Genomic DNA, 16,418 nt, shown 5'->3' on the forward strand with positions numbered 1-16,418 from the left:
CACCAGAAAATTCCTAAACCTGATAAACAGCTTCAGTGTAGTAGCTGGATATAAAATTAACTCAAACAAATCAGTTGCCTTTCTCTACACAAAGGATAAACAGGATGAGAAAGAAATTAGTGAAACAACACTTTCACAATCATCACAAAAAATATAAAATAGTTTGGTGTGACACTAACTAAGGAAGTGAAATATCTGTATGACAAGAACTTCAAGTCTCTGAAGAAAGAAATTGAAGAAGATCTCAGAAAATGGAAAGATCTCCCACGCTCTTGGATTGGCAGGATTAATATAGTAAAAGTGGCTATCCTGTCAAAAGCAATCTACAGATTCAATGCAATCCCCATCAAAATACCAACTCAATTCTTCACTGAGATAGAAAGGACAATTTACAATTTCATCTGGAATAACAAAATCCTAGGATAGCAAAAACTATTCTCAACAATAAAAGAACATCTGGGAGAATCACCATGCCTGACCTCAAGCTGTACTACAGAGCAATTGTGATAAAAACTGCATGGTATTGGTACAGTGACATACAGGTAGATCAATGGAATATAACTGAAGACTCAGAAATGAACCCACACACCTAAGGCTACTTGATCTTTGACAAGGGAGCTAAAACCGCCCAGTGGGAAAAAATAGTATTTTCAAGAAATGGTGCTGGCTTAACTGGTAGTTATCATGAAGAAGAATGAGAATTTACACATTCTTATCTCCTTGTACAAAGCTCAAGTCTAAGTGGATCAAAGACCTCCACATAAACCCAGAAACACTAAAATTTATAGAGGAGATAGTGGGAAAAAGCGTCGAAGATATGGGCACAGGAGAAAAAATTACTAAGCAGTACAGCCTATGCTGTAAGATCAAGAATCTACAAATGGGACCTCATAAAATTGCAAAGCTTATGTAGGGCAAAAGATACTATCAATAAGACAAAAGGCCACCAACATATTGGGAATGAATTTTTACCAGTCCTAAATCTGATAGGGGACTAATATCCAATATATACAAAGAGCTCAAGAAATTCAAATAACCCCATGAAAAAATGGGGTACAGAGCTAAACAAAGAATTCTCAACTGAGGAATAAGGAAGGGCTGAGAAGCACTTGAAAAAATGTTCAACATCATTAACCTTCAGTGAAATGCAAACCAAAACAAACCTGAGATTCCACCTCAAACCAGTAAGAATGGCTAGGATCAAAAATTCAGGTGACAGGATATGCTGGTGAGGATGTGGAGAAAGAGGAACACTCCTCCATTGCTGGTGGGGTTGCAAGCTTGTACAACCACTCTTGATATCAGTCTAGTGGTTCCTCAGAAAACTGGACATAGTACTACCAGAAGATCCAGAAATACTTCTCCGGGGCATATATGCAGAAGATATTCCAGCCTGTAATAAGGTCACATGCTCCATATTGATAGCATCCCTATTTATAATAGCCAGAAGCTAGAAAGAACCCAGATGTCCCTCAACAGAGGAATGGATATAGAAAATGTGGTACATTTACACAATGGAGTACTACTAAGCTATTAAAAACAATGAATTTATAAAATTCTTGGGCAAATGGATGTATCTGGAGGATATCATCTTGAGTGAAGGTAACCAATCACAAAAGAACTCACTTGATATGCACTCACTGATAAGTGGATGTTAGCCCAGAAACCTAACCCAAGATACAATTTCCAAAACACAAGAAAATTAAGAAGGAAGACCAATGCGTGGATACTTCATTCATCCCTAGAATAAGGAATAAAATATCCATGAAAGGGTTTGTAGAGACAAAGTTTGGAGCTAAGACAAAAGGGTGGGCAACCCAGAGACTACCTCACCTGGGAGTCCATCCCATAATCAGCCACCAAACGCAGACACTATTGCATATGCCAGCAAGAATTTGCTGAAAGGACCCCGATATAGCTGTCTCCTGTGAGGCTTTGCCAATGATTGGCAAATACAGAAGTGGATGCTCACAGTCATCTATAGGATGGAACCCAGGTCTCTCACATGGTACAGTTGAGGCTTTGCATTTAACTGAGTTTGTAGGACTTAATTGCATGAAGAGTCTAAAGTATAGCAAGAATGATTATAAGCTTTTCTTAGTTGCCAGTTAATTCTGAAAAGGTTGAACATACAGTATATAAGCAGAACTATTACATTCTTATAAATGATCCCAAAGTACATTTGGTTGGTTACTTATAAAGGCAAACATGAAATAGCATTTCTCAGAAAATCTATTCCTATGTTTGTGTATGAGAAAACAGTGTTTTTCAAAGACAACAGGTCAGTTTCTCATGAACTTAGAGAAGTTGAGAAGTAATACACAGAACCTACATCCATCAATCCAGACATAATGCCAGCCTAAAGAAGAGAGGTACACATGAATTCCCACTCCAGCTCAGGAGCTATTGTTAATTGATAGGTTTCAGAAGAGGGAGAGTCTGTCTTTGTAATGATGCATCTCTTAGTAGGCCAACATGCTCTGTTAAAAAGCTATATATGTAAAAGTATATGGCCAACACAAATTGAACTTCACAGATGTTTTGAAGAGCAAAAAAATGGTAAGAAGGTAAGGATAGGTGTTGAATGTGTATGGAGCTGGAGGATACATGAATATGGTCAAAATATATTGTATGAAAATTTAAAAAACTAATAAAAATGAGGAAAAACCTTGTATAGTTATAAAAAGCTTTTTTGTTTTATTAAAAAATATTTGCAAGACATTGCTCTCTTGTCACTGAAATAAACAATGCTTCTCAGGTGATTGTTCTAATAATTAATATTTGCTGTGGGCAAGTTCTATTTTCTTACATTATGAATATACTTTATTACATATCCTCTTCCTCTACTTGATTAGGTCTGACTCTTTTGTGTTATATAATACTATTGCTATTTCCTTTGTGATATAATTAAGAATCATAACAAATATCCATCCCTAAGAAATACAATTTATTCGACAACAATAAGTATATATTAAATTAATTTTCTTAAACTAAGTATCAGAGGATTTAATTTCAAATTTGCAAAGAAAATGGTTTATGGATTATAACTGTAGATGATTTAGGAAAGAAATGAAGACAAGGCTTAGATTTATATTTTTGCTTTACCTCGGCTCTTCTTTTGCAATTCTAGTGCTCAAATAGTCCTGGGACTAAGTGTGACACCAAAGAACAGGCATATTGGACCAAGCTCGCCAACACTAGCCTTATTCTAGAACCCTCCAGTGCTTGAATGTGTGAGTTTTAAAGGAAAGGGAATTAGAATTTCAGCAGAATTCATTACCCTGAAGTCTAAAACATAAATCAGCTATAAAGGGCTTAGATAAATTCATGAATGAAAGGTCCATAGAGGAAAAAGAGAAAGCCATGAAGAGAGATTGCAATTTTGACTTAAATGGGGAAGGGATTGCAGGAATGTGCTTGCTCTGCTTCCTTGCCTTTATGTTGCTGAAAATAGATCTCAGCTTTCTGATGAGGCAACCCAAACCCAGAGTCACTTGCCCAAAGTACATAGCCAATCAAAATGCAAAAGATATGGAAATAATGACTTTAATTCATGGAGAAATAGATAATCCATGCACTGACACACCCCTTCATCAACTGTCTCCGGATGTTTGACCAAGATAACTAATGTTTTCATCTTTGGAAATGTGAATTTTATTTTAAACACATTTGAAAAATATCCTCTATATTAATATACCAAATCAGGCACAAGTAACTAAAGAAGTAGTATCATAATGATATCTTTTTAACTAATTTTATTTAAAATATAATTTAACATTTTTATTGTATATATTTTTATTAGATATTTTCTTTATTTACCTTTCAAAGGTTATCCACTTTCCTAGTTTCCCCTCCAGAAATCCCCTGTTCTCTCCCCCTGCTCACCAACCCACCCACTCCCATTCCCAGTCCTGGCATTCTCCTATACTGGGGCATATAACCTTCACAGGACCTAGGGCCTCTCCTCCCATCGATGACTGACTAGGCCATCCTCTGCTACACACTAGAACCACAAGCTTATTTTTATGGCAAGATTTTTTTTTGAAATAAGTTAAACACTTGTATTATTAGTTGCTTTTTTTTTACTCTAACACTTCTACATTCTAGGTTCTAAACTCAATGTAGGCTACAATTTGGAGTTTGTTATGATGACCGTTTCCACTTGTATTTGTAAGGAGAAAATGTGTTAGCTGTAACTAAACACTAAGAATTATGCTTTATGTACATTTAATATGAATATGCATTGGCATTCAAAGAACAAACAGCTTCCAAAGGTAATATAAAATTGTCAAGTGGCATGGAGTTCAAGGATAATCTTCCTGAGTTAACATAGTTTGTCATTTCAGAGTAAGCTTGCTTAACTGAAATTATGTAGGGGTTATCATACTATCTCTTTCCCAACATGTACACATGTTTAATAGATTATGACATATAATAAAATATGAGATACTATTTTTAAGACAATAACACCTATTACATTCTAAAGTAATTGCCCAAAGCTTGATTTATAAGTGACCACAAAACTAAGTGTGTATAATGCTAATCCTTAAGATATTATTATGAAAAAGTGAATGCTGCCTCATTTCGTTTTGCAAATTCATCCTGATGCATTCAGAATTGTTTAAGTGTTCCTCACCACTAAGGCACTGTTGAGTAGTGTTGAATCTCTATTTTCAATCACCCTTTCCTCAAACTTGGAATTTCTTTCCTCCCTCATTCATAAGGGACTATTCTTCAAAGAGAATACAAAGGTGTTACATGTCTCCATCTTGTTTGACAGTGTTTAATGTTGTGTCTATATTGCATTTATCAATGTATTTCACTATATTAGACTTTTTACAAAGAGGATATTTTATGACAACCAGTGAGTCAGATAAAGAGTTTCTGACACTAGGACAGAATTGGTGGAAAACATATTACTATTGGGTACATATTATGATGTTCCATATCATAACCCCAAAGTATGCCCTGAGAAAAGATCATTTATTCCTTTAAAGACTTCAGGCTGCCATACAATACTACAGTCATTTTAAAGTATGTCTTGAAGATGTGCATGGATAGTATATATTTTTTCTTTCATACATCAATACATTTTTGGTATTATGTGCAGAATATTTCCACTATTATTTAGCACAATCAAATTTATCAAAACCCTAATAGCATGAAATATGTGCATTTTATTATATCTCATGAATTCTGTAAGTCGGGACTTCATACAAAAATCAACTAGTATTGAAAGAATTCCTTTCTTGGGAAAATTTAACATCTACCTTCTTCATAGATTCAATGAAAAATAAAAGTGTGATTTCATAACTATTTACCCTGGGAACCCAATGAGTTTATTGTACTTATTTGCATGGCATAGGTGAAGTGTTAGTGGCATAAGAAAGGATAACACCAAAGAAGACATACTGTGACATCTTTACCAATATGAATGATGAATTACCCATATTTGCATAGGCAGATCTCTCCTCTTCATTTAAAATTACTGAGCTATATATGCTCTAGCACTTCAATAGAACCCAAGGCCATGGGAAGTTAAGGAAGTACTTCATACATGGCTTAAATGAGTGGTTGGATTCTCAGGCTTAGATCCAATACCCCACACAACTTTTGTTGTATCAGGTAGTTTCAATGGTCAAATATCATGGTAGTCTCTTCCTAAGCAGGCCTAGCTGATCTAACCAAGATAGTAGCTGCCTTGCTTAGAGGATAGTGCTTTACATTGACTGGGATATTCTTTCTTTGATGTGGTTAACTAGGTTACTAAGTAGTGTGTAAGTGGAGGAAAAGGTGATGAGAATGAACCAAGAAGACATCACTCATATATCTTGTATTTTTCTTTCGCTAGGAGAGAGTATTAGAGTATGTAACATGGGCCACAGGAACAGTGTGGTCTTAAGGTGGTAGAACTTTCTACATGGCAACTGACTTAAACCAGAGTTAATGTATCAAGCAATCCAAGTTGAGGCTGTATTTCTCATTAATATTTAGGTTCAAGGGGTTAGGAAGATAACTCAGTCAGTAAGAATCTGAATTCAATCTCCAGAACCCTCTTGGACTTATAATTCCAGTGTCAACTACATAGAAAAAGGAGAACTCATGGAGCTTGCTGGACAGCTAGCCTAGAAAAAGTCGTGATTCCCTACAAGATGTACAGGGATAAAGATGGAACACAGACTGAAGGAACAGCCAACCAATGACTGCCCCAACTTGAGACCCATCTCATGTGAGAAAGTCAACCCCTGACATTATTGATGATACCCTGCTATGCTTGCAGTCAGGAAACTAGCATAACTGTCTCCTGAGAGGCTTCATCCCGGAGCAGATGAAAACAGATGTAGAGACCCACAGCCAAATATCCTAATAGGTCATCATTGGGAAGAGAGGCCCCTTGGTCTTGCAAACTTTATATGCCCCAGTACAGGGGAAGGACAGGGCCAAGAAGTGGGAGTGGATGGGTAGGGGAGCAGGGTGGGGGGGTATAGGGAACTTTTGGGATAGCATTTGAAATGTAAATNAAGAAAATATCTTATAAAAAAGAAGAACATAGCAATAAAATAATAGAAAAGAAAAAAAAAGAAGTGAGCAAGGCAGAGGGGTCAGAGGACCTACAGAGTCAACTAACCTGAGACAGATCCTGGGCCACCAGCCAGGGATAATGCAGGAGCTGGACCTAGACCCCTAACACATTTGTAGTAAATATGCAGCTTAGTCTTCATGTGGGTCCCTTAACAAGTAGAGCAGGGGCGAACTCTGACTCTGTTCCCCACAGTTGGATCCCCTTCTCACTACCTGGACTGCCAGATTGGGCCCCAGTGGGAAAGGTTGCACCTAGTCCTGCTGGAAGTAGATGTCCCAGGATGGGGCAGTACCCAAGCAGACTCCTGTTCTTTGAGGAGAGGGGATAACTAGGGGAGGAGTTTGTAAGAGTATGACTGGGAAGAAAGGAGGGGGATGCTGTGATCAGGTTTTAAAGTGAATTTTAAAACACTGGGAAAAAACAGTTGAACAATAAAGAAAAAGGACATCTAAGATTTACCTTTGATCTATCTACCTATCTGCACACACACACACACACACACACACACACACACACACACACACATGTGAAAACACACACAGAAGCACATAAAGTTATATTTTTAAACATACGTACACACAAACTCAGCCTCAAAGTCACATATAACCACTTCTACTAAGTACTACTATCAGCCCACTAGATTCAAGGGGAAGGAACATATAGACTCAATATCTGCTGATAAGTGGAAAAAAATCTAAAACCATGTTTTTTTTTCACAAAATGGGTTAATATTGCTCCATAACACCTTATTTAAATGAAAGTAATTTAAAAGTAACCATTTATTGAATCCCATGTGGATTATGCTGTAAATCAGGAATTCAGAATAGTTAGTCTGATTAAGCTTCCTCCTGGTGGCATCCTGCAGAGTTTATTCAATAATAGTAAGCTAGCTTACAAGACAAGCTTGAAAGATCTAAGACAGATTTTGTTAAAAACTGAAATAGATAAATAGATAAATAAATGAATAAATAAATAAATATCTAGAGAAAGTTAGTTAGGCAGTCCCACTTATGTGTGGCACAAGCTTTGAATACCCAGATGGCTCAGTGAATCCTTGCAGAGCTCCATGCACACTGAACTTTTGCCATTTTGGGTGAATTGATTTCACTGTCCCTCCAAAGTTTTTGCATCATGACCTTATATACTATAGCTTCTTTTGTGCTAGATTCAATTTAAAGAAATTACTAGAGTAGGAAGTGCAAGTATGCACCATACATAGTTCCTATATAGTCAAGGTCTGTGCATGAAACTCAGATACTTAGCAAATATTTTCTCTAAGTGAAGGTTAAACATCTGTGATGTAGAAGTTTGAGATGTGTGATAACTTTGTAATCATTTGAAAGGTAAGTGTTCTTTGTCTCTCCAAATGTAGTTATTGTCATAAATAGAGCAATGAAACAAAATAAAATAGTATTTTGCTTTTAAAAATGAACATAAAAATAGCTATAGTACATTCTGCTTAAAAATATTAATCATTCCCCACATGTTCAATTGCTCCCAAAACTGCTCAAAGGTTGCATTCAACTGTGCCATTGGGGTTATTGTAGAGGCTCAGGAGGAATTCATAGTAATCAGGTCCAGGTAGTGATAAATGCCCAAAAAGTGAGTTTATTGGGTAAGTGTCCTTGTAGTCTGAAAGTGCAGGAAATAAGTAACAAGCCATCTTCTCAATATGCAAGAGGGGGAGGTATAGCACAAAACTTATGAAGAAAGGCAAGAAAACAGCACAACAGCCAGGTACTTTATCTACTATTGTCTGATCTTACTCTCTGTTTCTGGGCTCCTCAATTTGGTCTTTTGATTCTTCCTGAGCCATTCATTTTTTTTTCACATAAAAATAAGTCTTTGGGCTGGGAACATGGCTCAATAGGCATAAGCTCTTGTCATGTATGTATGAGAAACTAAGAATGATACTCCAGAACCATGTAAACTTAGACAAGATATCATGTGTCCATTTTCTCCATACTTGGGAGGCAAGATGGAAGGAAGAAACAATCACCAGAAATTAGCCTGAGGTACCTAGGGAAAAAGAACAAAGAGACTGTTTCAAACAAAGTAGAAGTTGAGGAACTACCCTGAGGTTGTCATCTGACCTCCAAATATGTGACATGGCATACATGTGCTCCCCACATACACATCAGTTTATAACTACAATTGATCAGGTTTTTTTCATCCTGTTTTATTACCATTGAAAGTTTGGTATCACGGACCTCTTCCACTTTGATATTTAGTTCAGCTCATGGCACTGTATAGCATGCAATTACAAAACAAATTGATAGCTTCACAATTCTTAGAATTTTTTATAGGTCAATCTATCAATATACATCTCCAATAATTCTATAGGTGTGTATGTGTATATATGTCTGTGTGTGTGTAGATACACGGGGTAAAGTGAAATAATTCAGTTAATGCATGCAATATAATTATTATGTTAATATAACCAAAATATTTGATTTCTTCATTATTAATGATTTCCCTGGACTGAGAACATTGGAGCTCCTCCCTTATACTTCCTTAATTTTGAGTTTTTTACTTTTTGCAACATAATTTTCTGTGAATGTTAATAAACTTGTAATATATATGTTATTGTATTTATTAAAGAAAAATCACATATAAAAAGAGCTTCAAGATAAGCATCTGTATAAGTTATACTATATGTGAGGCTGGATGCTCAGGAGGCCTTTGTCTCTGAACATTCTAAGAAGTAGAATCTAAAGTATTAACAGAAAGTTCTGTCCACAAGTCTGACTTTTCTTTTTTCTTTCACCCACACCACATTTCTTAAATTTACTCTTTGTCTTCAAGCTTTCACTTACTTGGAGAATTTTCTCAGGCCGACTTAGAAACGAGCATAGGTATTCTTCTTTAAGTCTAGTAAGTTTTAGTACTTTTATATTTCCTCTAGATTCTTCTTGAGAGCTGAATAGGTCTTTGTTCAGCGTATGGCACTGCATGACACACAGCTACAAAAACCAATTGATACCGTCACAATTTTTCTTAAATTTTTTTTGCAGTTTGATCCATCAATATATATCTCCAAGGTGATTTTAGGAAACTTTGTGCCCCTACATCTGAAATGTTTCCTTCCTCTAGCTTGCAATAACACTTTTTCATTCTTTCTTTCCTTCTTTTTTTTAAGAACTCACAGCTTCCTTGAAACTCAGAAGAAGATCCCACGAGAGCCACAAGGATTTTTTAGCTTCTGTCTAATGCTTAGACTCAAATTTATGCAAGGTGATACTGTTTGTATGACAGTGGCCCACTAATAGCATAATCCCCTGGAGACTATTGCTCCACGACACACTATCTGAATGACGTTAACTTGAGAATAACAATTTTAATGTATCTTACCTGTCCTCTATACCAGAAATTTAGAGACAGTAGTCTGAACAACGCTGTTCCCCATGGCATGTTTCCCATGTTATTCAATGACAGTAAGCTACCTAATATGATGAACCAAAAGAACAAAGACAGCTTCACTGACATGTTTGTGTCCTTGGTTAGTACTGCTGGAAGTCTTAGTTCAGGTTGCATCATCAGCCTACTAGTTTCTCAGTTGTTGAACTTCCTACAAAGTAGATGACTTCCCCTCAGTATATGCCAAGAGAAATGGATGTGAGGCTTTCAATATTTTTTCAAGCACAGGTGTGGTGGGAATCACCTATAATCATAGTACTTGGGATAGAAAATCACAAGTACTAAGCCAGCATGGTCTACATAGAAAGTGAGAGTCTATCACAAAAATAATTCTGCCTCAGAGATCAAATAGCATATCTTTTGCCACATTCCCTTTTTCAAAGCAGTAACATGTTAAACTAGTTAGGCATGTTAACCTAGTTAGTATGGAAATGATGCTAGATTTCTTCTTTCAGTGTTAAGAATAGCATAAATTCTGCGCCTGTATTTCAAAAGAAGTCATGGAATATAAACCATTTCAGCCTTTAAAATATAATAGTGTTTTTATGGAATTCCTGACATTGAGAATGAGTTGGTCTCTGACTCTTGTGACTGCCCCTGGGACACTTTTTCTCCTATTGTATTGCTCTGTCCAACTTCAATATCATAGATTTTTGCTTCATTTTAGGATACTTTATTTGGTAGTTATCTCCCAGAAGCCTGTTCTGTTCTAATGAGAGTCAGAAAAGGAGTGGATCTCAAGAGAAAGGAAGTGGGTATAATCTGGGAGTAGAGGGAGGAGAAGCTCTAATGAGGCTATATTGTATCAGAAAAGATATTATTTTCATTAAAAAGGAAAAATAAAAATTAATTATAGTAAAACTACTTACCCTATACTGAAAATCTTTTATGTTATAGATACTAGTCTGTGCATTTTACATTTTTTGTTTAATCAAATTTATGTGAAAACTCTCAAGGGCAGAAATGATAACCATCTTCACTTTAGAGGAGAAAATTTAAGGACAAATAAGTTGATTTGTCTTGCCTGAGATTCTACTGTATTCTAATAACAATGAACAGGTAAGCTTAGAAAGATCAGTTGATGCTTTAGTTCATGAAATTTTTATACCTAAAAGAGATAATTTATTTACAATATCCTTATAAATTAAATTAAAATGTAAATTTATCAGGAGATAAAATTTAATAACATTTTCTCATAACCAAAGCAATATTACTTTATTGAAACAAACAAGAAAGTGAAGACCAAGAGAAAATAAATACAACCCATAATAAATACAAGGAATGGAAGAAATTATCATTTTGTATGCTTCAGGATAACAGGTTAAGAAAGGAAGTTAGGGATGTTGAGATTAGCAGTATTTATTTTTTATTTCATAGGCTTATAAGAAGATAACATAAAAGTAACAAAATATTAAATAATATTTTAGTAATTATGAATTATTGCTTTGTGATAAATACGTGATTATATATGATAAATTTTTAGCTTCTCAAAAAATTTGAGAAAAATAAATTATCTAATAGAGAAATAACCTCAATAAATATTTTAACATACATCTAACAAAATTCACTTGACTGAATTTTTCCACACATAAATGATTATTTTAGTGCTATAAATTCATTTTAAAAGTGGCATTGAGAATGACTCTCTTCATTTCAAACGTTTACTAAGTGTTAAGTACTGGTTAGTATATACTTTCTCTCTTTATCTCTCTGACTCTCTCTCTGACTCTCTCTCTGTCTCTATGTATATGTGTGTGTGTGTGTGTGTGTGTGTGTGNGAGAGAGAGAGAGAGAGAGAGAGAGAGAGAGAGAGAGAGAGAGAGAGAGTCTTCTGTTTTATCTTTTGAAGCACTCAAAATACTTATATGTCAGGTTGTTTCAAGTTAGCTACCTTCAATGCTGGCCTCTGACTCTCATGAAGTTTCCCCACAGGAAATGGTACAAACCTAGCAGAAAAGAAACCTTAATAAAATAAACCCCCAAAGCTATAGAGCTATGTGTCCAGATCTACCAGCTTGTCCTAAAATAATTGGCTCATTAACTAGCCAACTTGGTTTAGTCCTGCTTTCAAAGACAAATAGGAGAATCGGCTATGGGCTTGCATACTCTCCTGACATACCAATTATTCTCTGGATGCAATGCTATGAATACAGCATACTTTGATCTCAGGAAAACCTGAACTGGGCTTTTGGCCTGAAGCTATGATCTAGGTCCACACAGACAGTGGGAAACAGATACAATATGATCAAGAGAGGTGGCTCTGTGTGGACAGCATGGAAAAAGGAAAGCAGCAAGAGCTTATTAAGCATAGGACAGAGGTCCATCTCCTCTCTTTACATCTCTGTAATTTTGGAGTTAATTTAAGTGGATTTTGAAAGAGGAAGTCATTGGTGATATAAACTAGCACAAATTCTATGCTTACAAAGATGGCTGCCATGAAGAAAGGCAGATCTGTCACTCAGCAGCATCTTCTACAAACCCATCTCCTCCTTCAACTTACCCCATCACTTGGTCTCCAATGCATGGCCTGGAAAAAGGTTAACATATAAGCTACAATAATTCAGTGTATTTACTGGACTGCCTAGTTTGAGAAAAATCTTTCCTTTCAGCCAGAGATCTGGTATTTTGTACGTAGAGCCATATGCCAGCTAGGTAATTGCCCTGATACACACTTATAAGACATGCCTAAATGTAAGTGAAATGAATTGGTTAAAAATGATTCATTCTTACTTCAGACAAGAAAGATAGTGTCTTCAGGTGGCAATTAGTAAACAAAGAAATCCAATCTTCACCTCTCTTTGTATGTAGATGTTTCTAGTTACTACGTCTACAGTGTCATAAAACCAGTAACTATGGCAGGCCAGTTGAGAGAGTGCAAGAGACCTTTAGACTATACTTCCTGTCCTGCTTTTATCATAATATATAGGTACTAGAACCTAAGCTACACTCACTATCAAGGTAGCTTTCAGGTAACCATACACAGAGCAGAAAATTGATTTCTTTAGTTCTCTTTTGAAGACTTTTCTCAAATCACTATTTTTAACATGCAAATTTGACTGAGAGTTTTAAGTCAAATTGCCTCTCTGCAACATCACCTTAAACAATGCAAGAAATTTCAGTCTAATTAGTTGTGGCATTTCTGTTTTGCATGCTAATTTAGACATTTTAGTTGAATCCTAATTAACATAAATTAGAAAGTATAAATTGGGGATCAGGTAGAACTGAGTTCAAATTCTAGTTAAATGTAATGTGGTTCATTCATTGCAAATTATGGTACAGATACTTCTTAGATTTGCATGAATTGACAAAGGAATACATATATTGGTTTATGAGAGAAAACATAGACATGGCAGTAGTATGCAGAGTCTGGTAAAATTTTATATATTTTTTTTTCAGGTAATACCCTATTTTAGTTTTTTCCTTTATTAGATACTTTCTTTATTTACATTTCAAACGCTATCCCAAAAATTCCCTATACCCTCCCCCCACCCTGGTCGCTACCCACCCACTCCTACTTCTTGGTCCTGGCATTCCCCTGTACTGGGGCATATAAAGTTTGCATAGCCTAGGGGCCTCTCTTGCCAATGATGGACAACTAGGCCATCTTCTGCTACATATACAGCTAGAGACATGAGCTCTGGGGGTACTGGTTAGTTCATATTGTTGTTCCATCTATAGGGTTGCAGACCCTTTCAGTACCATGGGTTCTTTCTCTAGCTCCTCCATTGGGGACCTTGTGTCCCATCCTATAGATGATTATGATCATCCACTTCTGTTAAAATTTATATTTTATATAACAATGAGTGTTATGTATTTGTAATAAAAATGTTCTGAAGAATAGATACAAGACTTTACATTTGAATGAACAATTAGGTTGAGATGTAAAGAAGTTAATTATCTTTTTAATGACTACTTAATAATGGTAGGATTAATATTCTCATTTCATAAACCCAAATTTTCAATGAAGAAATTTTAGGACACTAATTTCTGACATTCACTCTAAGTAGAAGTCATATAAGAGTAGGATGTTTTTGTTTTTGTATGTCTATTTTATATATTTTTCAGGATAAGACGCTGTGATTTTACTTATCTAATTTGGGTTAATTCAAGAATTATTATAAATTAATAGTTCCATTTTAATCATAAAAATGTGTCTTACTCTATTCCTTTGTAAATGACAGATTTCCCCATGTGTCCCAAGAGATACCAGAACCTCTCAGCAGAACAGTGACATTTCCAGTATGCATTGTGCTCCTGGTTTTATAAGCAGTCCCCAAGGCAGATTGTTTGTCTCACTTGAAACTACAGCCAAAGCTGACTTCTACATTAATACAGAGAATAATGGAGTTTTCCATGGTCTGTCTCTCTGCCTATGTTTTTCTCAATCTCTCTCTAACTCAATCTGTCTCTTTTAGTTTGACTCTGGTGGCTTTTCATTTTCTTTTTTTTTTCTTTTTTCTTTTCTTGTTCTTCTTTTTATTGGTTTGTGACTGTGTAATGGTGCCTTTTCGCCTCTTTGCTCCTGTCTTTTTCCTGAAGCTCATTGCCTTGCACTGTATCCCAATGGAAACAGGGCTATTTCTAAGAGTCAGTTCACTGAGAAATTGAACTCCAATAGTATAAAAAGACTGATTGATTTCATTCCATCACCTTGCTGTTCATGGTGCCATCAGGTTCTCTTCTCCAGAGCCCTGTTTGCATACATTGGGAAAGCCAGGCCGGTATATTGATAATACATGGTTGTAAGCTACTTCACAACTGCAGCCTCCAGAACTCTTATAGAAACTCTAAGTACAGCCTAGATTCAGCATGTGACAGTTCAATATCAATAACTCTTTAGATCATCAAAATGGATACTCACAGATATGAAATAATCAACATAAATAGACACTATCCTCCATCCAGATAAAAGGTCTTAGCCTCTACAAAGGTCAGTAAAGTCCATCTCTAAAGTCAGAAACATAGCAGTGCCCTTTAAAGAGCGCCTCTCAACAAATGTCCCACATCTGTTTGTTTTACAAAAAAAGAGTGTTTGCAGAAATAACCATCTGGAATAATTGTCTTGTGGTTCAAGCAGTGTCATAAAGAGAATAATATTACTTCTAAAAAGCAACTGGAAATAATGTGCCCTTTTATGTGTAAGCAAACAGCTAATTTTAAATGGTGATAATGAGGGCAAATGCATCATTTGAAAAGTTAAATTATTGGCCATAGTCAGGCATCACATCTGTCTCCCCAGTTTTATGTAGGAAAAAGGTAAGCACGTATAGTACTACATATTCAAAGAAATTTAATAAAATTATGTTTTGAGTTATATAGATTAAAGTCTATATATAGCTGAGTACCTACTTTGTACAAGAAAATATGTTAATTATTTTTCATTTGTTATCTGATTAACTCATTATACTTGCTCAAAGCCAAAGTTATTATTTGTTTTGGAGATAAGGACACTTAGGCTCAGAGAGGTTAAGTGGTTTGTTCAACATCACACATCTGATAGGAAGCATTGCCTGACATCTGGAATTGAAGACAAAACCATGAGTTGTATCTCTGTTTACAAATATGTAGAAAGAAAACTATGGATGAGAAATAATTATGCTCAAATCATTTCTTTCTGTTTCTGGTTTCTTCCGGAAATAAGAATTCACTTTCTAACCTCCTAACTCCTTTCTCCTTCTAAGCATATGTAGGCTTTCTGTATTTACTCCTCAGTGCAGAATAACTCACCCAGCTCCAGCTATCTATCCCTTAGCACCCATATGCCCCTGACTTTATATTTCACATAGATTTTTGAAGACTTAGAAAGCAACATCTTATTCTCAGTCTTATGCTTGTCACTATGAATTCAATAAGCCTAAGAAGAATTAAATGGTTCCAGTGAAATAAGCCTCATTTTCAAAGACAACCATTTTGTTTTTGCTAAGGCTATCTGTTACAGTAACCTTGATTCCTACAAAAAGAAAAAGAAGAAGAAGAAGAAGAAGAAGAAGAAGAAGAAGAAGAAGAAGAAGAAGAAGAAGAAGAAGAAGAAGAAAAAGAAAGAGGATAAAAATAACTTCCTAATTTTGTCAGCAAGATTTCAAGTCTAAGAGAAATAAAATATAAATTATCCTCTCATTTAAAGACCCAACACAAGGGAAGGCCTGGGCCAAGTAGTGGGAGTGGGTAGGTAGGGGAGCAGGGGCGGGAGTGGGGGTATAGGGAACTTTCAGGATAGCACTTGAAATGTAAATAAAGAAAATAATAAAAAAAAAAGAAAGAAAAGAAAAAAAGTGCAAAAAATCTTTCATATGCACAGTTCAGACAATAGTGTGTGTGTGTGTATGTCATTTTGGGCCTCTATGTTTTTATATGCACGCACATACAGGCATGCAAAAATATTTCTCATATTACCATTGAAAATGAAAAAAAAAAAAAA

The sequence above is a fragment of the Mus pahari genome, chromosome X, assembly GCF_900095145.1.
Source record: "Mus pahari chromosome X, PAHARI_EIJ_v1.1, whole genome shotgun sequence".
NCBI lineage: Eukaryota > Metazoa > Chordata > Mammalia > Rodentia > Muridae > Mus > Mus pahari.